Genomic DNA, 24257 nt, shown 5'->3' with positions numbered 1-24257 from the left:
AGCGCGGGTTAACGGCTGCAGCACTGCCTTCCTGAATCGACAGGTAACTCCAGCGCTTCTACTGCAGCTCAGAGCCTTGACGAATATTAGAACAAAACGACTGGCAAAGAGCAGTTTCATAGCTCCTGCTCAGAAACGTGCAGGAGGTGGCAAAGCTGTTATTTTTTATGCTGCTGCTATTGCTTCAGAAAGTCACAGGGTTGGACTCAAATTGTTCCTTGAGAGGAACACAGACTACGAGGAACAGAGAATAGCCTATGTATCTTTTCTTGCCCTCGCTACTGGCAGGAGGCTTTGAAGGGGAGGGTAAAGAACTAACAGAAATTTTCCCTCTTTACAGATTTTAGGTTGAAGTAGGGAAGGCCACTGTGCTTTTCATGAACCATCGTATTTCTTAAACGCCTACCTGCCTGAAGCCGATACAGAAGCTGAACTTGTCTTTACAGACAGCACAAGATATGTCCAAGTATACAGTATGACAGAAACACCACAGTGCCCTCCCTTCTGATGAGAGAGGCAAAATTCTTTATAGTGTATTGCTTCTGGACTTACCTGCCAGGCACCTTCACCTTTTTCCTCCCTTTCATCTAATTTTGGGCTTAGTATGTCGAATTTTCTCTCCGAATAAACAGTAGTATCCCATACATTCAAGGAAGTAATTCAGTTACTGGAATTTAGGGTTTAACTAATACCATTTTCAGGTCTGGAAAAACTGAATCAAGTTCATGGCAACCTTTATCTTTTTATTCACTGCATTTTGAAAAGTTCAGGCTTTTCTTCTGTTCAAAATATTGAAGCCAGAGCTTCAAGTTCAAGATTGTAGCCCTCCTTTAAATTTATATTAATATTACAAGAAAGCAGTTCTGGAACATTATGGTCCTTTAATTATGAAAAGCTAGTAATGATCAGCATGACCATATTTTACAAATAAGACTGTGCTGTTACTTCTGTAACCTGAATCAATAGCATTCTTGTAAAATTTGGTGTGCTAAATCCACTAGAGTTGAAGGACTCAATAATTCCCTTTTAAACCTACTTCTGCAATTTCCCAGCTGTCTAATTCTTTAATTCGACTTTGTCTGTCATGACGAATGTAAAAATTCTAAACCATCACCCTAGGGCAAAGCTTGATAGAAAAGCATAGAGCAATACTCTTTAAAAACAGTAACAAAACGTATCCCAACACTATGGAGAATAGACTGTAATTTCTGTGTGCATTTGCTACCCTAGCCCCCTTTAATAGATGCAATTTTCATGAAAATCTAATCACAAAGCACAGCTCAAATGGGTGTCTCATACTATTCTTTCTCGAATACTCTAATTCATTGGTCACAGCAATGGCATCTCGTATTCATAAAGGCATTTGTTTAGGCACAGAGGTTAGATGTCACATCTGTGATTGATAATGTTTGTTTTGTGCTCTGCTTTTCAAAAACTCTTCACTTGAAGCAGCATTTTGCCTCTAAACAGGAGTGGGTGTAAGGACACTCAGCATAATGGAATGGGCCAGGTTTAATTCCCTTAATCGCTTGGTGAGGGCAACAGAATTAACTGTCCGCATCTGTTCCCTCCAAGCACACATGCTTAGTCCTCCCTCTTATGTAACAGAGGAGCATAGGGTCACCGTGCCACATCTCGCCTGCTTTCTTCTATGGGACTAAATCAATAGAGAAACTCACAGACTGACTGTGCATCAACACGGACAGATTTTGCACCGCAAAACGTGTGTGGTGCTGCAAGACCAATTTAATTACAAGCCTCAAGAGTAACTGCTCACATAATCTGTTATATGTATCCAAAGAAAAAAGAAGCGTCATTGTGCAATTTGTAAACAGAAACAAAAAAAAACAGCCAAAAGAAACAAAAAGCACATCTCAACTTGTTTTAAAAAAAGAATTTTCTACAAAGACTACAGAAGATCCACATCTATTTGCATGATGTTGAAAGTCTACAGAACTACTACAAAACTGCCCCAAAACTGGCTCACTTACTGAAGGTGGTTTTGATCAACCAATGAAAAGAGTATAATGGGACTTATAGTTAGGGTGATCTGATCAGACAGTTTCATAATAACCAATTTAACTACAACCGTAAGGATGACATTCAACATCATTAGCCACACTGATAGTGTGCTCTGGATAGCTGCTCAACAAAGCACATAGGGTCAGATTTGAAACAAAATTTGAAAAGGTAACATTTTAAATGGTAATTAATTCAGACCCATTAGTTCGTGCTTCTGGCTCGCCTGGGAAACCCTGGGCTTCGATACTGCTGGAAGTAAGATGATGGAGGTCAATTGCTTCAAGCCCTCAGTATCCACAAAACGGTCATTACCATGGTGTTCTGCCTTAATCCGGAGCCAGTAATGAGCCACCTACACTCACTCAACTTCAGACACTTGTAACAACTACGCTTGTTAAAGGATAAATGGATACAGAATATAACATGCCATAGAAAACAGAGTTAATACTGGGGCACAGACCCCGAATCATCACAGTGGGAGGAGCCACCACCAGCCAGTCCAGTATAGAGAACAGAACATGGAGTAACAGAGGGGACTCTTCAAGAAAACGCAAAAAAGAAGAAAAAAGATTAATTTAAAGCAATTGCTGGACTACTTTCTGGCATCAGAAATAAACTAGTTTTAGAAGGAAAAAATATAGCTGTTTAGGTCCTTCTCCCCTTTAAGAACAAGGACCTCACAATGGGTTTGGTAGTACACACTACAACATTTCAGTAAGAGGTGGTGGTTCCCTGTACCAGGCTTATTAAGACATACAGTACACAAAAGGAGAGACCGGCAGGAAGGCCCACCAGTCAGCTCACATTAAGGGAAGGTATCCCTCACCTTTCTAATTATCTTAAGAATAATTAAGATTTTTTCCCCCCCTCGTGGCACCGCTGGCACGACTATGGCAGTCCATGAAACGGGGCAGGCACCAAGACACCGCTCACCTCCCTTGTACACGTGTCCCCCAGGATGGCCTGTGGAACCAGGGCCAAACGTGGCTGCACAGGACGCAGCACCCTGGAAAGGGGAGAGCCACAGCACAGCCTGGTAAGTGGGTAAACTCTACATCAGCAGAGGGTGGTGGTGGCAGGGTGCACACCTGAGCCCCCCCAGCAACCCTGCCACAGGGCCCAGCAAGGGCGGCATCCAAACCCGACTGTGGACCTCTGGCTGAATCACTGCAGTAAATAATGAAGAAGCATAGACGAGGATAATATCGCTTGTTTTACATGTGGAAGGTTAAAGAGCGTGAATTACTTACTCTCCCACGCAGGCCACGGCTGGCTGGGGGGAACAGGCTACCAAGGACGCAGTTCCCTCTCCCAGCGGTAAGGGGGGACACGTGGTGCTATATGGCTCTGCCGCAGCCCTCCCGCGGGTGCCGCCGGAGCCAGGGAGTGCGCGGGAGAACTGATCAGCCGCTGCCTGTGAATACACACCCGGTATTTCTCCAGGGAGCAGGTAGGGGATCAGATGTTTTCAGTCACACAGTTTCAGCCTTGAACTGCTCCTGCTACATACAACTTACTACAACTTGAAAAGAGTAGCCCGTATTTATACCTACATATATTTTTATAAATACACACACATACAACCTGCGTGTGTCTGCATGCACACATATTTATGTTTGTAATGCTAAAGAAAGGAGAAAATATCCTTCCCAGATACATTTTTTTAAAATGTGTCTGCTAGTCTATTTTTAATTTTAGAAAAAGGGATACTTCATCCCTGGCTTACAGCTTAACTTATTGCTTCTATCAGTTGGAAAAAATGGATGAATTCAAGTGTAACTCATAGGACAAACTAATATTTATCTGATTGGTTTTAAAAAGACTAACAAGTTATCTTCTCCATTTCTCACTGTAAAATAAAGCATATAAAATGGAAAAATATGTTGAGTGGACTAAGTCACTGGAATGCATATGGAAAGAGAATTAAGGTATTGAGCCACTTTTAAAAATTATTTTTCTATCAGCACAAATGAAGAATAATGTTACCCAAAAGTAAACATTCTTGCAAAACCAGTTTTAGGTTAAAAAAAAAAAAAAAAGTTAAATCCTCTGACCTATTGGTTTTTGTACACTGATCTAGAATTCATCTAGTGAACACCTGAAGGTACTGCTTGAAACAACAGTTTCTCATAGCTGGAACTTTTAGAAGTGTTTGCTACAATATTATGGACATGTATCTAAAAGACAAACTGATAAGTTTAATAGCATTCAGTCATCATATAATTACACGCACGGTACACAGTGACCATTTAACGATGTAGCTAAGCCAATTTAGGACAATATGCTCCTCCGATAAGCTATTACGGCTTAGAATGACGTTCTTATCCACTTTAAAGTTCAACTTATCATTAATTAGTTCCAAATAAATACAGTTAACAAATTAGAACCCTACAGTTAATTGTAATTAATGTTGCTATGCATAAAATCCTACTTTCATAAACAGTAAGATGGCAATGAAGATGGCTTTGAATGTTGTTAATGAAGTCTGAATTTCTCTACTACGACATAAGTCTACATCTTTTACTACCACCATTTTCATCCAAATTAAAATATGGTCAGATAAAAATTAGAAAAAATAGCAAAGAAGAACTTGCATTTTGCAGCAAGATTACTCTTACTGCTGTTAGCAAGGTCACAGCAAGGGCATCCATGCTGTAAGCCTCCGTGCGTGTGCACGTGTGTTTGTGTGCACATGCACGTGCATCCGTGTGTAAGGAGAGAGTGCACAAGTGTGTGCGCGGGCACGTAAGCGTGCGTAAAGGCTACATATCAAGTGTCCTAATCTAAATAATTTTCTAACTGTAATTTACTTTGTTCTTTTCCCAAATCTTCTATCTGCTGTCCTAAGTTTCTATATTCAAACAACCTAGTCTGCAGGGAAAAACAAAAAAGAAAAAAAAAAGAAAATCGAAGCCAAAAAAGACAAAGGATTTGTCTTTATCATCCTGCATCTCTCGGTTATATAATCACAGCTGTAATCTCTAGCAAATGCAGACTCAATCAGCACAATAATGCTGGAGAAGATCTCTTGAAGCTGTGATCTGCTGTAGAATCTAAACCAACTGTTTAAGCTTTAAGAAGTTTCCATCAAATGACCAGATGGAAATGAAATCCTTCCACTCTCCTACAACAAAGATGAGTGTGGCGAGACCATGAAACATGAGCTTCTCAATCATTTGTCTTTGAAATATTAGGAAGGAAATCTAAAAGAGAAACTTTTTCTGACGGGTTTCTCTAAAATTGTGCTTAAGAGATTGCACTGAAAAATCCTTGGAGTAACAAATAGGGAGTAAGCACACTAGGATCCTAGCAGTTTCCTTTGTTTTCTATTTTGTGGATCAAACCATTTTACATTTGTTTCACCAAAATGCTGAACTGAGGAGTGCCTCATATATCACAGGAACATAAAACCTGGCCTGCCTGAAGACAGTGCAAGCTTCTGTTGACATGTGCAGGTCAAGAAATATTTTCTCAGGGTTTGAAAATCAGTTCACTACAAACAATATAAAACTATGGTCAAGATGTGCTATTTCAGTAATTTTCAAAGTTCTAAGTTAACTGACTGAAGTTGAATTGCTCCTGATTTTTACCAGATTATGTCATCCATAGAACTAAACAGCAGAAGGCGGGAGAAGAGTCCCAACTGGGCAAAACTCTGAAACCTACAATATAATGGCAAGTGTTACAGTCATCTGCTTTCTATGTGCTATTAAAGTGCTGAAGAGAGTGAAACGTTACCATTATAGAGAGAAAGTGAGAGAGAAAATGTTATGGTACGCAATGAAGCGACCTGAAAGCCGCCAGGTATTTTTACTGTATGAATTCAAGTCACATGAGCAAATATGTCCTCCAATATATAAACTTGTTGGATAAAGCCAGAAGCAGCATACCCCAAATGAATGTCTACTAAGGGATCTGCACACAGCTCCATCTACATAAGAGAACACTAACTGGGTACTCTCAATTTTTAGCTACCAAAGAGGCACAAGAGCTGCCAAGAGCAGATGCAGCCATACTTTTTAACCAGACTAATACACAGCTAGCACTAAAAGTAGACTTGGCAGGAAACAACAGAGGCAGAAAATTAGAAAAAAAAAAAAAAAAAAGAAGAGTGGCCCACCTTTACTGTTCGCACACAGTCCAATCTTCTTGTAGTGGTTTATTTAATACTAGATTTAATACCGGATTTAATCCATTTTCCTCTAGTCTGCAGCAGAGCTATTTTCCATGTATTTAGATAGAACACCAGGTGTTTGAACATCACTTGCTAAGCATTCTAAAGATCCCACATAAGGCTGCTCATTTCTATTCAGCAGGGCAGAAATCAAAGCTAACTTAAAAATCCAATACAGCTATCATAGGTTTTTTAAAAGGTGTTATGAAACACTGTCTCTTTGAGAATATATTTTCTGTGAACTGTGAAAGAATAAAAGAAATGCATAGTACTTGCAGTTTGAATCACACTCAGCACTCATTTCTCTTCTAACTTCTTGTTTCTGAACTTCAGTACCTTTAACCAAGGTCAGAAAACCGCCCACCTTTTACTACTATGCCCCTCCGAAATTGTGTGCCTACTCAGCAAATTGTAGATGATATATGCAAATGCCTAAGATCAAAAAATAAATACTCAGTTTTCTCTAGATCCCTAAGAGGAGAGGGCTACAGGTGAGGTTAGATTTTCATCCATTCATGGTATTCGCTACACTTGGCGCATCCTTTGTGCCAGGTGAGTTACGGTTAACAGACAGCTCACACGTTCAGTTGTGGAAGGACACGAGGCTGAAACGTCAACATTTTATTTCTAAGAACATGTCATAAATGAAAAGCTCACTCCCAGAAAATATGACGATGACAGTAATGGATTAAACCAGTGTACCGTAGAGTTTAAAAAAGCCAAGAATTCAAAGTGCCTGCAGATTGAGATCAAATATGAATGTTCATAAGTGGTTTGGGAAAACAACAACACATTTTAGTTTAAAAAGTCCATACACAATACTATATACATCTGATTTGGAAATGCACAGCTATATTACTGGGTATCTAACCATCATATGAACTACTTCTGCACAGGCTGTTCTCAAAGACAACGGTACCCATATCTAGACAGACAGATCTATCTGAAACAGAAAAGCCATAATATCTTAGGTTCTGTCTGCTTGTCAGAGATTATAAAATGACAAATCTCTCTCAGGTATTAGACATCCACTTTTAATTTCTTACACAGCATGTCATTACAATAAAATGACGGTCAGAACTATTGCATCCAAGTGGAAGGAAGAAAGAAATCAGCCCAATAACTAGTCTAGGAAGTCCCACGGGTCTGAATCAGCATGGCTCATTCACTTAGTAGTTCATGGCATAGATCCGTCAGGGGCCTAGCGCCCCAGCTGCAGAATGACAGCCGTTTCTCTTATGGCTGGCATACATTAGAAAGACAGCAGATATCCTAGTGAAGGGGATCCTGCTCTAGCACAGGACTCACCAGAGCAGGCATGCAGCACACGTGCCTAGCTCCTGCCCCACTAGGAAAAGGTAAAATTATATGATGACACTATATTATGCAATTGGGTTTTGACATGCCTTGGCCATTAGGAAGCAGCGTGAACTATGTCTGCGCAGACAAAATAAGTGCTGCAGTTTTCTGTATTACAGGGGAGAAAAATCACAGGGATTAGCACCTCAACCAATTCAGCTCCAGCAGGGTCGTTAACTCTGTGCTCTGACCTGCATACCTGCAATTCGGTACAGCCCCAAGAATTAAACACACCTAGCACGAGCTGTGAGTTTGTAACCTCCACTGCAGCTACACTACATGCAAGTTCCTTTTTAACATCTCACCTCAGAAAGCCCCATAAGCACCACACCAAACAGATGAAGAACACAACAGCTACTCCTTCTCAAACAAGATAACTTCATTACTTTTGGCACAACATAACCAAGGATTTAAGTCATCCGGTCAAAATAATCTTGACACCAAAGATGCACGACGAATGCTTTTTTAACTACTACACAAGATCTAACAGGACAGGTTTTGCCCCAAACACACATATTTTGGGACGGTAAGAGAGAAGCAAATTAGAGGCAAAAGTTTTAGGAAAAAAAAAAAAGGGAAAATAAATGCCTAAAGCTTTATTAAGAGGGTTTTTCCTTCTCTGAAAGAGTAAATGTACATCTAAGACCTGCGATCCCTATCACGTATGCATTTGCCTAAGATTTCGTTATAGCAGTAAAACACAAAACAATCAAGTACATACAGGATTTTTTTCACAGCAGTTCTAATCTGTGTTATTTATAATTTTAAAAAATGGAAAAAATAGAGTTACATTATGTCTGCATATTTCCTTAATGCCTCTAGTTTTCAGAGAACTAAACTTTGCAATTAAATTTAACTTTGCAATTAAAAACAAAATGTTTGCAGGATGCTCTCAATATATTCCAGCACACATTGTACAAAAAATTAACATAGACACTGATATCCATTAGCAGCATACATTAGAGAGAAAAGAATATTATATATGTGTATAGAAAATCAAATACTATTTTGTACCTTTTTCAACTTACAAAATAGTATTTAACCTCCATCTCTAATATTCCGAAGAGCAAATTTCAGATCAATTATTAGAAGCCTTTTAATAATGTCTGATAAAGACCTGCTAACAAATATATATATTTTTAATGCTATCTGTATTCCTTTCTAGTTTACACATACAGATCTTAAAATGTGAAACAATATATATTTCGGTATGAAAAAGTTCAGACTTAACATGAATTTTTAAATTCAATAATTTTACAGTTAAATACCTCCTCTTAACAAGAATTTGTTTTAGACTTTCTCCATCTTCATGGAGCCAATATATCAGAAGTTTAACTTCCCATACATACTTATATGAAGGAAATTATATATACACGCATATCCTTCTGAAAGTTAAACAAATGTTATCTCAACACAGGAATGAAATGACGGCAGATATTGTGTTGTGCTTTCTGCAAAATAGATTCTGAACAGCGTGGATTTTAAGTGAGATTGCCAAATCTTAACTTGAACTATACTTTTGTAGTATTACCCTTGCTTTAAATTACATGGGATACATGGGAAAAGGTAGTTTCATCATTTTCCTTTCCCTACCCAAGGATTTGAGACTTTTTTTTTTAAATTTTTATTCTGTGTTCACTTCTATCACTCAGAGAAATAATCAAAGTTATCTAATGCTGCTTAGATGAATACTGTGTAGCTAACATAACTAGGTCATAATAGGAATCAGTATGCTGTACAAATAAATTCCTTTGTAGGTTGCTAACAGAAATTCACTTAAATATATTATAGCAATGTGACTGGCTGATGACAAACAGATGAACATTTCACACACAAACAAGAAAAAATATTCTACAATTAAAATAATTGTTTTGTAATCCACAATTTAGTAAATGGTTTACAAGACATTCTAAGACAAGACACATTGCTTCTAATGCCCTGTAAAACACTTCCATCTGCGCAACACGAAAAGCTATTATCCACTGTCCCAAAACATTGGTAAAACTACCATTCTCACCTTGCAGAATATCAAAGTTGCAACAGCTAATGAGTTTCCTTACAAAAACAAACTCCTGCTTGCATTAGGAAATCAGATTAAGAAAATATGTTACCAAAAAGTTGTGCCTAATACCAGTCTGTCCGGATAATAAGAGTTTTATACAAAAGTTAGATGTTTTTGCATCACTACATTATTGATTCAGTTATCCATGATAAAGACATATAGCTGAAAGCTTTTACTAGTTCTGTAGTGATACATTCACTCTGCATCAAGCCATAAGGTTATGGTGGCTAGTCAGCCAATAAGTAAAGAAAAACAACAAAAATGTTTTCAGTTTACCTGTCCTACTCAACAATACCATCTTACCTTAAAAGTCTGAAAACTAAATTGGGCTTTGACACCCTATATCAAGCTAAACAGCCTTAGTGATTCTCCTCTTCAAAACCTAATAGACTAGATCTGCTCAACAAATTCACTAAAACATCTGTAATGATCATAGCTGTATCATCAGGCGGGGGAAACTGTTCAACAAACCTGAAAAAAATTATTGCAAAGTTTGAGAGATCTTAAAACTAACGATTCAGTAGTCATTTGCCATCTGACCTTCATTAGAACTTTTTCATTATCAAGCTGCAAAATCTATTACATTACTGACTGAAGCTATTAGTCACTAGTAAGCCACTGCCACGTTCCCCAAACTGAGGAATCATCATTACCATTAATATTCCAAAGGAAAGCAATAAAAGAGACAACATTCAATATTTTACTCACTAATTCCACCGTAATTTATATTATAAAAGCATGCAGGAATGTCATACCAGCCTGGATGATCAGTCATTTCTCTGAAATATTCGGTTTTCTAGGGAAAACCTCAACAGTACTTAGAGCATCTGGGGATATCTCAGTGAAATTCAGAGTTCAATGAATTCTTCTGTGGTACTAATGTAATGTTAGTTGCAGAGGGCACCTATATCCACATTTAAAAAGATCTGAACTGACACAATACAGGGAAATAAGGAGAGAGGCAAGGCATTCCCTCACAACATCATTATAGCTTAAATTTTTCATCTTATTCTCTTTCATATGTGTTCCAGCAGCTACCATGAAGACGTTGCTCCCACTATCCCCGCCTCACCGTTATTGTCACATGATCTAAAGCATGACCTGCTTCTCTGTGCTTTTATTTCTCTCATGTGAGGGTTGTTTACCAAATAAGGACACTGCTTCCATTTTCTTTACACAGTATTTGAAGTAGTCTCATCAGCTATTTGGGTGCCACTGTTATTCTTAGGCAATTCATCTGGCATCATGTATCCTAAAATATACAAACACTGTTTAGTGCAAAATTTCAAATCCAGAGCTCCTGAATCTACAGAGCAGCTCAGCAAAACAGCTATCTTATTCATGATCTCTTTCCATACATTAGAGGGCTTGCTTAGAGATCAAGTCATAAAAGGAAAAAAACAGTTCAAAAAAAAAAAACACGATGTTCTCACACAACAGTAACAAATGTTATTGTATCTGTGTTTGAAAACCCTACACGTGCGTGCATACGTATTTATATACGCATATAGACACACATGTGTACATACACAGACACACACACACAAACATATCCAGCTCAAATAACGTGGAAATTACTAAGGTCTGTTTTTACCGTTCTCAAATTTATCCCAATTTTCAGCTGTCTTAACTCAAAATACCGGTTCTGTAACTTGAACAATACATTAAATTCCTAAAGAAAGTCCTTGGAAAAAAAAGGTTTTTTTGGTATACCTCTGTTCAGATTCACCGATTTCCACTAAAAAGTGCTAAAAATTTAATTCCAGTAGTTCATAGGAAAAAATAGCTTGGCGAGACCTTCATTGTAAAGTCATCTAGTTCACCCCCTACCTGCAAGACAGGGGCAATCATAACTATATTATCATCGACTCATGTTTGTCTAGTCTGTTCTATAATACCAGTAATGGTGAAGCATTCCAAGTGCTTCACTAGTGTTACAATTTGAAAGGAGGTTTTGTGGGATTTTTTTGTTTTGTTTGTTTTCCTTGATTTCTAACCTGAATGTCTCTTGATGAACCCGACTGAAACCTCAAGGAAGTTCTAATGAAGAAGGTTGGGTGAATGCATGACGTGAAGCACTGCGGTGACTGTGGAAAAGAGAAGAACAAATAAGGTGTCTGGGCTGCAATTCTTGCCCATGGTGGGACAAGCAGAGGTGAGAATGTTGGCAGAACATGGTCCTGCAGCAATGCGCCTACAACTTTCCTGGACCAAACTTTGAGGTTGCTGAAGTAGCAGCTAGGGCCTGGGGAGTCAGGTTAGGAGTTCCTCTGTGCCAACGTTTCCCATGTAGAAATCAAGTCTGTGCCATTATAGGTCAGGATACACAAAAGAGAAGACAACAGTGTCCTGGGAGGGAACTTAACTGTTAACAAGAAAAGGAAAATTTTATCTCTACTAATGATTAAAGAAGTCACTGTCTGCTAATAAAATTGTGCAGATTCATCTCGCAAGGTAACTTGAGTAACTGATATAAAAGACTTAAAAAAAAAAAAAAAAAAAAACAGAATTTCCCCAGGACTTTCAGTCTCAGTCAACACAGAGGTAGGAGATAGCGAGGAAATGGGAATCAGGAAGATATGGAGGTTGCTACCAGGATTTCAGTGCTTCTATCCAGTTTCCCTGTGGGAGAATCACAAGTTCTCCTGCGCTGTATGACATAGTGATGGTCACCCAGATGAACTACACCTGCCCTGCTCACTGCTTATCAAAGGATTCCCATCCTCGAGGGGCATACAGAGGAAAAAGGGCTAAATTGGGCAATCATCATTCTACTGACCGGATCCTCTGCACTTGAAAGAAGAATAGGGTCCCATAATGTGCTAAAAGGAATCAGCAAACAGGCCACCTAGCTACCATATATTCCAAATATAATATAGCTATTTCACTTACTTTGAAAGACTCTTGTCCATGTTCAGACCAACTACAAAGAAAAATATATAACAAAGCCATCTATCTGAAATTAAAAATTGGATTAATGTTTCTTTCCCTCCTACACTGCTGGAACCTTATCCAACTTATCTTCCAAAACACTTTCTAATTGAAACATTTTCATTAAAAAAAGAAAAAATCATGACAGCAAAAGGGGCACAATTAGCAGACCTAGAGACAAGCATCTTTCCACAGAACTGATATTTCAGGCACTAAACCCTTCCCCCCTGGATAGCCACAGTGCTAATATAAGCTATGCCACTCCATTCCTCAGTCTCTCTCCAAGGATTCCCAGGAGTTACCACGTGGTAAGTGACAGTCACAAATTGAATGACCATCAATTTTAGTTACATCGAACAACAGGTCAGACCAACTTCTTTTTCTCTTACAACAGACAGGAGAAAATTAATACTTGGGTGGGGAGGGAGGGATGGGGGGGAATCTACTATGGTAGTAGGAAGGAAAGCACAGCTTGGAAGCTGAGGTGAACTGGTTAGCAGGAATCTGTCCACCGTTCATGAACAACAGGCCTTAACCCTCATCTGTGCAACCACAGGAGCCTCTTTTCCAAGAGCAAAATAAACCCGCGGCTTTCCTAGTAAAGGAAAGATTGTTTTCTTTAATACAAAAAAGCTATTACAGATTTACTATGGGAGCAAACAGACATGATGAATAACTGCAAAGGAGGGAAGACGAATAGGTCTACAGACTTCCACAGTAATCAAAGTGGAAATAAACATTCACTTATTGAAGCTTTTAACTATAATCTACCAATAATAGATACAAATAAGGCATCATAAGGTATCAACAGGAGACACAGCACCATACATGAATGGCATTCGTACAACTTCTAACAACAAGATAAGTAGTCAGTTACAAACGTTAAACTACACCTGTACAACTTCTCCCATCAACATCACAGCTGAGGGGAGTGGGGAAGGCAAGGCAAGACAAGAAAGGAAGGTGGAGGGGAGAAAATCAAGTATCATCAAACCTGATTCTTTCTAGGGTCATGCCATAACTTTCATAAATTCACCATCCTGACATGATTTGGAGAATCACGCTCCAAAAAATTCACAAACTGACTGGACCAAGTCCAATAATCCTTGGTCAGGCCGCATTTCTATTTGAGTCTTGAAGCTTAAAATACAGCTGTGCTATAGGTAAGTTTCGAACAGATAAGTGAAGTGAGAAGGAAGACAGCCAGGAAGATTTTAATCTACATTTCTGTAAGATTACTGCCCGAGCCCAGGAAAAAAGACACGTTGGCCATACTCCTTCCAGTCTGCCATGCTAGCTAATAATCTTCTCTGCAAAAAAATTAAGATATGGATGGAGTAGCACATAGCTGCTCTTGTACCAAGAGAATCCCTGTTTTTATTTCACACTGCCTGCATGGCACACAGGAGGGTAACCTTAAACCAAGTATTCAGTATTCTACTTTAACCTTAGTAAATTGCGTGTGTAATATGTGCCACCAGCAACCTCCCCCCCCAAATTTTTCTCCTTTAAAGCAAAGGCGAAAAAAAGCTCCCAAGACCCACCACTAGAAACAGAGAAAACTAGCCTCTGTACACAGACTCATCTAAAGGAGTAGCTTGTACATGCAAGGTTTGATCCAAAGTCACTGCAATCGTTGAGAGACACCCACTAATTTCAAGTGTCACAAATTCAGGCTCATATGTATGAGCTTGCTGCTGCTTATTCTGAAAATAAAACTCATTAGCTATAAGTGATAGGTTCTGCTGTGCTGATACTATGGCTGACTAAGTACTAAACTCAACAGTAAAACTATTAAACAACATTTCATTACCAAAATTAGTGACATGCAGCCACCTTTAAGTTTCCTTCTTTCAGTTGCATCAATTAGATTAAATTGAAAACGGATGACAGTAAGGAGAACACGCCTGACCAGAGCTTTTTTTCTGACACACAGCCATCCGAACACGACTGGGACAGTAGTAACTATTTACAGGATCAGACTCTAATGTTCAAATGCAGCTAACCCAGGCTCAACCATCTTCATATCTAACTATTACTATGCTGCAACTTTAAAGACACTCCTATCCTACAGTTCATAGGGATAAATTTGCTATCATGGAAACCGCTTTCAGATGTTTGGAATACCGACAAGGTTTGAGCCTTATTAGCATTAACTAAGTCTGATTGTATGTGTGATTTATAATATGGGATTCTAGGATCCATTAAATTTTCAATAATCAGACATATGCTGGTATCCAGAGCCAGGCAGAAAACCTTTCACCAGCTGAGGTAGCACGAAGCAGCAACTATAACAGCTTTATAAAAAATCCAAACTTCCCACCTCATATTGTTTCTTTTCCATAAGAGGTGGGGAAATAAAAAAAAGTACTGTGGTTATCTCCTTTCCATGGCACCACCAGGGAAGAAGAGAAGGACAAACCTATTTTAGGAATATCAACAGTATCCAAATTCTGACTTTCCCCAATAAGCTTCCTGGGGCAAAGAGAACGGCACAGCTCTCCCTGTCCCAGCGGTACCTCTGTGAAACCAGCATAGGCCATCCAGAAGCTGGCCCTTCACTAATCGTGACACAATTATAAATCTAAATCTTGTAACATGTTAGCATCAAGACATACCAAACTGACAAGGTATACGCATTCCAATACTTACACAGCCAACGAAGGGCAGAGAAAGAGTGACCAGCACTGAAGAAATGCTTAAGCCGCTCTGCCTACAATCTATTAAGGGCTTGCAGTTTGGTGGGTTTGAGAAGCACAGGGGGGAGTGATTACTGCTCCTTTAAAGGAACAATGCATGAAAAAGGAAGGCAATTGCAGCCTGGAGGTAGCTGATACAGAATACAGCTGAACTAGAGGAACCCACAGAGGCCCCTGGGATGAGTAGAGAGATGGAAGAAGAGTTTCAGTTAGGTAATTAGAGCCTCAATAGAAGAATAAATACTCCACAGGCAATCCACAGGTTCTTCTCACCTCTCGCCACTTCTTCTCTCCAGCAGTGACAGCTGCTTGTGAAAGGGAAAGGAAAGGTCTCTCTAATTCAACTCATTAGTTAGTAATCCTCACTGGTAATACAACAAGGAACATAATACCAGGAGGAGCTGCCAGCCCTTCTCTCCGCTCCTCTGAGGCACAGGGCAGGGCTTGAGGCCTCGCCTGTGCACACCCTGGAAAGGGCAACAGGGCGGTGGAGCCAAAGGCCCCAGATACACCTTTGAAAGAGAAAGAAAACAGCCCTGGGCAGCTGAGGCACTATCTAGGTGACCTACTCTTTCTCTGCATTAGTCTCCCGGCCCTTCCCACACCCCAGCGGGAGGCAGGCCGCTGTGTGCGGGCAGGCAGCTGCTGCCCCATGCAGGCACCTTCCCAGCCAGCAGTCCTGAGGGAGCAACAGGAAGAGCAGCAATGTGAACTACCGCAGAGTCACTAGTTCATCTCGTTTTCTTGACGGTAAGACCGGCTACCAACGAAGTCTGGTTGGCCATCAATGCCATGATCAGAAAGCGACTACTTTTCTCCTTTGCCCTGCAATGACGAAATAGTCAAAGCGCAGCGAGGGAGGGTTTTTCCCTTCCAGTGGTCTATTTTAAAATTCCTCCTGACAAAATCACGACTTTGATGGCTTAAAGAAAAAACCACCACCACCACCACAGAAAAACACAAACAGCCTGAGTGAGTTCTACTGCACAGTAAGCCACCCGGGCACCGGTCCTCAGCATGGACATGATCTCCTGAGAACACATTCTGCGCAGCTTCGCGCTTACTGCCCCTCTCAGCCACGGTAGGTACACCATGGAAGGAAGGCAACTAAAATTCCAGGTTTTCATCAGCAACTCTTAGCAAGTGGGAAAGCTGAGAGAGAGAGGCAGGCCTACAGCCTACTCTCTATACCATAGCATCAGCTACGCCATCAGCTGAGATCTGCACTGGAACACGACATACTTCAGTATTGGTTAATAAAGCTGTGACCTCCAAATTTAGCACTGCACTAGAGATGGTTTCTCTGACTGCTCCGTATCCACAATAAGCAGCTGGAAGGAAAAGGGAGAGGAAACGATTTAGGTTTGTCTCTATGCAGGGAGACAACTGAAGCGGCTTACTCTCAAAAAAAAAAAAAAAAACAAGTAAATTCCTTTTGTGATTAGCGCTATATGCAAGTCTTTGTCACCATAACTCGCTCCTTATGTTATTATTAATCTACCTTATTGTCTACGTCTTACAATACTAGAAAGACTTAACCACCACACATACACAATAATTTCAGGTGCCTCATCTGAAATAGCTGGATTGATGGGGAGATTTTGGTCCCCCCCCTCAAGGATTTTCAGCAGCCAGATGAATTCTGGAGAAACATTAAGGACTGCTCCAGATCTTAAAGAGAGTACAGCATACAGGCAATTTTCAGCACAAGTTTAAAAGAAAAAAAAAAAATCTGGTCTCTTGCTTCACTTCTAGCAGTGAGCTGAACATTCACAACTTCGCTCAACAGGGTTTGTGAATGTCTTTACCTGATATTTAGGCTACACACACTACTCAAAACAGAGGTAACTGATCAAAACCATCTACTGTGAAAGCTTTCTACGTCTTAATGGCTAGCAGACCTTCATGTCACATGAATATATTTACATAAACGCAATCATATTTTAAGATAACTGTACTTACGTAATATAAAAATGTTAAAAAGTCAGACAAATTGAATAATTATAAAATTTTATTACCTGTCCACTTTCATGGTACTGTTGTATTTACTTACAACTGTAGTTGCAACCATAACATTTCTAAATAACATTTGAGTGAGCTGAAAAGTCTTGATTTATAGAAGTACCTCCATGACAGGAATGAAGCTGGTAAAAAGTTATTTGTGTGTGAGATTCCGTAATAATATTTTTGTTTTGTTTTTAGTACTCAGTAAGCTACGTTATGGGGAGGACGAGGCAGAACAATTTCTCTGTGATTCTGTGGGCTTGTATTTTCTGTGGATGTTCACATTTTCAGATTCTCATGCAAAACCGGTCTACCAGTTATAGCTCTCTATTTCAGAAAGCACAGACAACTATAAAAATATTTACCTATGTTTAAACTACGAAGAGGGGAAAAAAAAAAACTTTAAAACAACAACAAAAAACAGTTTAAAAAGAAGTTGTACAGTCCTGGCCATACTCCTGCCAACTCCAGACGGGCCACGATTTTCTGGATGCACCTAGGAAAAACACAAAACCAGATGTACCAAAAACCCATACACGTGTACATCCAAACCCACAGACTGTGTAAATAGGAACTAAAACGAGATGTTATTTTCTTTAAATGCCTAATTCTTCATCAATGGTGTTCACTACACAATGACAGCAGGATTAGAAAAACAGCATGCGCTGATGGATATTTTTAATGAAATTTGTTTTGGAACTGTTTGATACTCACTTAAGTGTATTAAACTGCACATCACTTGAATTTGGTTCAGAAAACTGATTTAATGTTGCATGTATGAAGTGTTCAATATTCCTTCTTAGAAAATATATTTTTCTTTACTGGGTGTTTAATATTTACCAGTACTACTTTATTTCAACTGCTGCAAAGCAAATGCTTCTTTTTCCACCAGAATCTGATTCAAATACAGTGGTTCATATAATATTGGCAAGGTAAGTGTAGCAAGTTAAGTGAACTTCATTTTCAAGATTAAGAGTCTTGTCTCTAGTGTCATTGTTGTTTCAACATCAAGTATTCTGCATTTATAAACCCTTGATTTTTCGGTGGAAAAAGATTTTTACCACATTCTCAGTATGTGGTACAACGCTGCAATGTAGTACACTGTTATAATAACTCTTCTGTTTCACTGTAGACAGCTGCACTTTTAAAGAGATTTTAAAAGTCACTGTACAATCTATGTTTGTAAAATGCTTTGGAAGAAATTTTTTATATATATTTAATAGGCTCTCCTAAGATGTTTGACATGTGTTTACATGTAAACCCTATACTGCTAAGTAATATTGACTTCAGAATAAAATCTGGGTAGTTTTTACTTGCATATATTCTTATCTACCTTTTTAAACACATATTTTTTCACATTAAGTTCTGCATGTAGCATCATATAGACCCATTCAATAACAGAATACTAACAGAACCCATATTATTAACTTCATCAGTTTAGGCAAAATGACTTTTTCCTAAACATTCTCATTTTCCTCCCTGGAAAACAATTAGATTTTCACATTCAGAAGTAAGGGAACACATATAAAACGCATATTAAGAGAAAACATATTAAACCTTCCAGGAGGCATCTTAGACTCTTACATAGCAAACCAAGAACGTACACATGTGGAGACAGGCTCCAGTACACACGCACAGTGATGTAGAAAGATGACTCATAACCTTAAGGTGCTACACTACACGTGGCAGGCCTTGACTCATATCCACACTAAAAGCTTCTCTGGGTCTCTTGGACTGTGGTTCAAAAAATTAACAATAGTAGCTGACATTACTGTGCCCACAAAGGCTTGCATGAACAAAGAAAAGCCAAGAGAAGACAGTTTTGTTCTTATCGCTTATATTTATAATGCTTGCCCCAAATAGCACCTCAACAAAAGACTATATGCTGTTCTCATATTCTGTGCCTACAGGTCAGGGCATGCAGAGTCCTGACCTGTAACAGGGCGCTTGGTGTACAGATCCAATACTGAGTTTCAACTGCAGGGTCGCCACATACTTCTCAAGATACCTTTCAAAAGGAATCTGCACAGAAATAGCGTTTCCATACTTTTTAAAAAGCATTCTGTGGATATGTTCAATGTTGATTTTGATAGGCTCACATAAAACTATGAATGATCCTTGGTGCTTTCTTGCCTGCGTAGGGTGAAAAAACAACCAACCTGGGGACTTCAGATCAGTTAAATGCTCTTACTGAAAGATCCAAAGGCATTTACTACCATAAACCAGAAGGAAACTCCTTCAAGAGCTGCTGCTTATACTTTGTATACAATTTTAACACACAGCTGTACTTCTAAAAGGCTATAGTTTGTGTTTTCGCTAAGTGCACATATTTATATACAGAAGTTCCTTGAGGCAAAACTAGAACGAAGACTCCTTTATCCTGAAACAAGAGGATCACGTCTAGTTCTTAATTCTCCAATGCTACTGACTAGCATTCATAGTAAAAAAAGCAAAAACAAAACAAAAAAAACCCAAAACCTCCACCTCAACCCAATTTTGCCTTCCAACAATCAGACAGTAAAACGCATCTTCTACTAAACCTGCTCCTCGGTTAAATAAAGAAGCGTTGTCTCAAAATTCAGCTGTTTCCTTAACTATTAACCCAAAACGTGCCTGAATATTGCCATTCTACGTAGTAAAGCAGTGTATGGATCACATACCTATTTGCAACCTACTCAGCCAAACATAAGTTTATAATTCAACATTACGCAGCTTGTTGCTAAAAATCTTATAAATACATCCCTATATGGCTGACTACTAGATTATTAATGCTTATCAATAAACATGAAAGGAAACAACTTATTACTATTTGGCACTGAATGTCAATCAATTCAACCAAAAAGAAGCTACTAAAAAAGACTACTTCATAATGAAAGACTATTTCATAATATTGAGTTAGTCAGCAAGGTGGATTTAAAAGAATGTATTTGAACTTCAACCGCATTATAGGATCCCAGCACAGATCAGTAATTGTGAGACAAAATTCAGCTAACAGAGGTTACCCTAATACATCTGGTAAATCCATATGTGGATTAAGTGAGATAGCACGGCAGAAACCATTTTATTTTAGAATAGGTTGCTGTAGCAGTCTTGCTAAATGAAAACTGTAATTTGGAATATGGATCAGAAGAGAGGATTCTTTAAGGCTGCAGGAACAACCACCACACAGTTTGGTCCATTACGTGATAGGAACAGTCTGATACAGTTAGAGTCATGTCATACTCTACCTCCTATATATAATAAATCCAAGTACACTGTACCGGAGCTGTTATTTCGTGCAGTAAGAAATTAGAGAGATGAGTCACTAGCAGTTGGTATAAAAGTCTCTGTGATGTGATACCTCAGGCCAAAAAGTATGGACCAGTTCTGCATACTTCCAATGCCAGGGAACTATCTTGTCATAATAACGCTCCAAGTGCTGTATAAAAATATTCTTCTTGATAAAGATCTTAGGAATATATTCAGTAAAGTATAGTCAAAAAGGAAAAAAAAAAAAAAAAAAAGAGCCTGGAAAAAGCTTGTCATTTCCATTAAATCCTAACCTTTTGAAAAAGCAAGTCAGGACTAAAATCTCTCTTATCAATCAGTTTAGTAGAAGTGAACTTAACTCATAACCTGAATTTGTATTTTCTCCTAGGCACCCTGAGGGAAGAAAACAGGTTTTTTTAAATCTACCTATTCGTATAAAAGAAATTAATTACTTAAAGGATCAGTTCAATAACTTTTTAGTCTTATCTTTAATCATAGACCTCAGTGGCACTGCTCCTACATGTGGCATTTGCCAAAAACATTAAGGATTGAGGAATTAAGTTCACAGTAAACTACAAACAAACACAAAATAGCTTTTCAAACATCAGTATATTGACCTTAGTGGTCTGACAGTGGCTTGAGCTTTGTCGCCATTTAATGTGACCCTCGGTTCAGTTTGACCTCTCCCACAAGGAAGTCTAGACATTGACCTTGATTGAACTATATGAACATTTTCCCTGTTCTGTATTGTTCTAAATAATTATAGGCACAAGATCATTAGTAGAGCTTGCACTGTTTGGTACTCTAAAAAGAATACTATGCCTAAGAAATTTACTTCCACTGAAAAATCAAAAACAGCAGTAGGCATTTGACAGGAATATACCAAAGCCCATGACCACAGTATATCAAAAGTTGTGAAATATTCCCATTCCCCCCCCCCCCCAAATAAAGATATGATTCTTAAAAAGGCAGGCACATTTGACTCTTAGTTCCCTCAAATCAATGCTCCTACCACTATTATTCTCTGCAATCTAACTACATCAAGTACCTCCTGTTTTCTCACGCAGGTCCTTGACTTTTAGTAAGAAAAACTGAAATTCAAAATACAGTTCAATTAAATTAGATGAAAAGATCACTAGTGATGTTCGCCTGTTAATTTTCTCTAAGCTACATAAACAGTTGAAATCTAATGACACAGAAACACGATCATTTTATTTTCATTACCCACATCAGAAATAAGCACATAGAGAATTAAGAGATTATTGTTTTTGGATAAGCACTGCCTTAGTAGGAAATGCTTGAAATTAAACAGAATAAAAATCCAAGCAGATCATCCAGATCAAAACTTTTTTAATATTGAACATGCGTGTTTAACATTTTAGGAAAACAGTACTGTGAGGTTTTTTTGAAGTTGCTAGGACACTAGGAAACCTCAGCTGAAAAAGTTTTGCTCTCTAAATGAATAAAGATCACACCTCATCACCAGGTTCAGAATACAATACAATCTAAATCAGTGTAATATATGAATACTTGTTATTTATTACTCAGAGTCTAGAAACCTCAGCATATGAGCCGCCAAGTTAGAGTAATCCTCAACCGGATTAGTGATTTGCCAGTACACAATAAATACGTTATTTAAATGACGCACAAATGAATTGTTTGCTTGTATTTTAAACTTTACAACATAAGAAACATCACCTATCTTTAGGTTGTCAGTCCCTCCTAATAAATTCACTTAGCACTTAAATAAGTCCCTTTGAAAAATACTTTTCATCATGATGCATGGTGGAGATTCACTAGTTTCTCAGAGCAGTATAATTTGAATGATAATACAAATATCTTAAAGGGAGAATCACCTCTCCCTAAATCCTCTTAAGTTTGAAGAAAAACTTTTAGACCATATAACTATTAAACATGCACAGAGTAACAGCATGAACAGGTGATTTTAGTTTTACTGCAATACCTCTGCTTCTAGACTTCTTTAGAATGCACGCATCCTGAATGCCTTTGATCTTATATAATTTTTGAACTATAGAACTAAATATCTAAATATTGTAACTAAAGCCTCCTTTAATTCAGTATTCCTACATTTCAATTCTACTACAATACCTGTTTTCTCCACGTAATATAAGGTGTGCTAAATTTAAACAAGCACAAAGCACACATTTTACATACGTGCACACACAGGCACACAGAGACAATACTTGCCACTACATTTTGAGCCTCTTTTTAAAGGACAGAGCACTTAAATATGGAAATACAAAAAATAAAAGGCATAAAAAACATGTATTAACACTTAAATAGTATTAAAGCATCAGAAGTTACAGATAGGATGTTTTTAAATGTTAGCATAAACATTTAAGAAGCGAAGTTGAAAAAGAAGTATGGTTCGGAGGTGAAGAGTTAACAGCTCGATTTGCATGCCTTAAGCTACCTTATTTAAATTTCGGTTTGGGTGCATGCAAGAAACAAAAAACAGCTTGTCCAACTGCCACTCCATGTCAGGGCTAACGGGGCTTGGCGCGGGGTGAGCTAACGCTGGTAGATCGTCTCAGCAACGTGAGCAATACATGCCAGTAACCTCCTTCTCCACAGCTCTGAATTTATTATTAAGCGCAATTTCCGAAGAGCTCAGGCGCTGAGCGGTATGTGCAACACCGAAGCGCTGTGTTTATCATCTTTGCAAACACTGTAATACCGCTGTCCTTTACCGCTTCCTCCCAGTCCGCAGCAATGATGCAAAGCAGCGGTTTTTTAATTCCCCTTCGGAATACAAATGCCTGCCTCCTCTCATTTCTGCCTGTTCCTAACCGAGACGCGCTGTGGCCACAACAGTTTCTGAATCAGCGATACCTTCCTACACCCTTGGCAAAAACCCGAAACCAAAAATCGCACTTCAACCCCAGAAGAGCGAAAAGAGTAAATAAATAAATACAGCCCGAAAGCGCTTACAGCACAAAGGCAGCGCTGAAACGCGGCGGAACCGGCAGAAGCACCAGCGGCGGGCGGCGGGCGCCGAGGGGCAGCGAGGCAGCGGCAGTCACCGCAGCGCACGCGGCGGCCCCGCTCGCTTCCCCGGGCGCGCGCCGCCGTCGCGGCCGTTGGCGCGGCCGTTGCGCCCGGCGCGCTCGCAGCCTGCCCCGCGGCCGCGCCACAAGTTGCCGGGGCACCGACGCCACGACGGGCCGGGGGCGGTGGGGGAGGAAATAAGGGGAAGGGAGCGGCGGAGCGCGGCAGCCCGGGGCGCTGCTGCGGGCGGACACGCGGCGGCGGGAGCCCGGAGCCGGCGAGCGGCGCGCGTTTACCGGCGGCGGCGGCAGCGGCGGGGTGAGCAGCCCGAGTCCCTCGCGCCGGCGCTGGGCGGCAACTTCGCGCCGCCGCGGATTCCTTCACTGGTGAGCGGCTCCGCCGTCCCGTCCCGTCCCGTCCCGTCCCTCCCCCGAGCCGAGGCGCGGCGCGGCGCGGCAGCCTGCCGGCAGCGGAGCGGGGAGGGGCGGAGGGGAGCGAGGCGGAGGGTCCGCGGCGGAGGAGCGCGGCCGCCGCCCGCCGCGCTCTGGCTGCCGCCCGCCGCCCGCCGCCCGCCAGCGGCACGCGCCGCGGCCGGGCCGCCAGCCAATCGCCGCGCTCGGCACCCGGCCGCGCGCGCGCAGCGGCCCCGCGCGCAGGCGGGGGCAGGGCCGGTGGCGGCGGCGGCGGCGAGCACCTGCGCGGCTCCGCGGGGGGGGGGGGGGGGGGGTGCGCGAGGCGGGGCCGGGCC

General features: G+C 40.1%; 1 protein-coding gene across 1 annotated transcript in view; it reads right to left on the bottom strand.

Moving 5' to 3' along the window:
* The window catches only part of TENM2 (teneurin transmembrane protein 2), a 692618-nt gene extending 668699 nt beyond the window's left edge, over positions 1-23919 (bottom strand). Inside the window, exon 1 of the mRNA XM_068959701.1 lies at positions 23806-23919. The gene's annotated coding sequence lies outside the window, so the exon portion shown is untranslated. The remainder of the gene's footprint in view (positions 1-23805) is intronic.
* Between the last annotated feature and the right edge of the window lie 338 nt (positions 23920-24257).

The sequence above is a fragment of the Struthio camelus genome, chromosome 13 (assembly GCF_040807025.1).
Source record: "Struthio camelus isolate bStrCam1 chromosome 13, bStrCam1.hap1, whole genome shotgun sequence".
Lineage (NCBI taxonomy): Eukaryota > Metazoa > Chordata > Aves > Struthioniformes > Struthionidae > Struthio > Struthio camelus.
The sequence above is the reverse complement of the archived record's forward strand: the minus strand, read 5'-3'. Positions and strand labels throughout refer to the sequence as shown.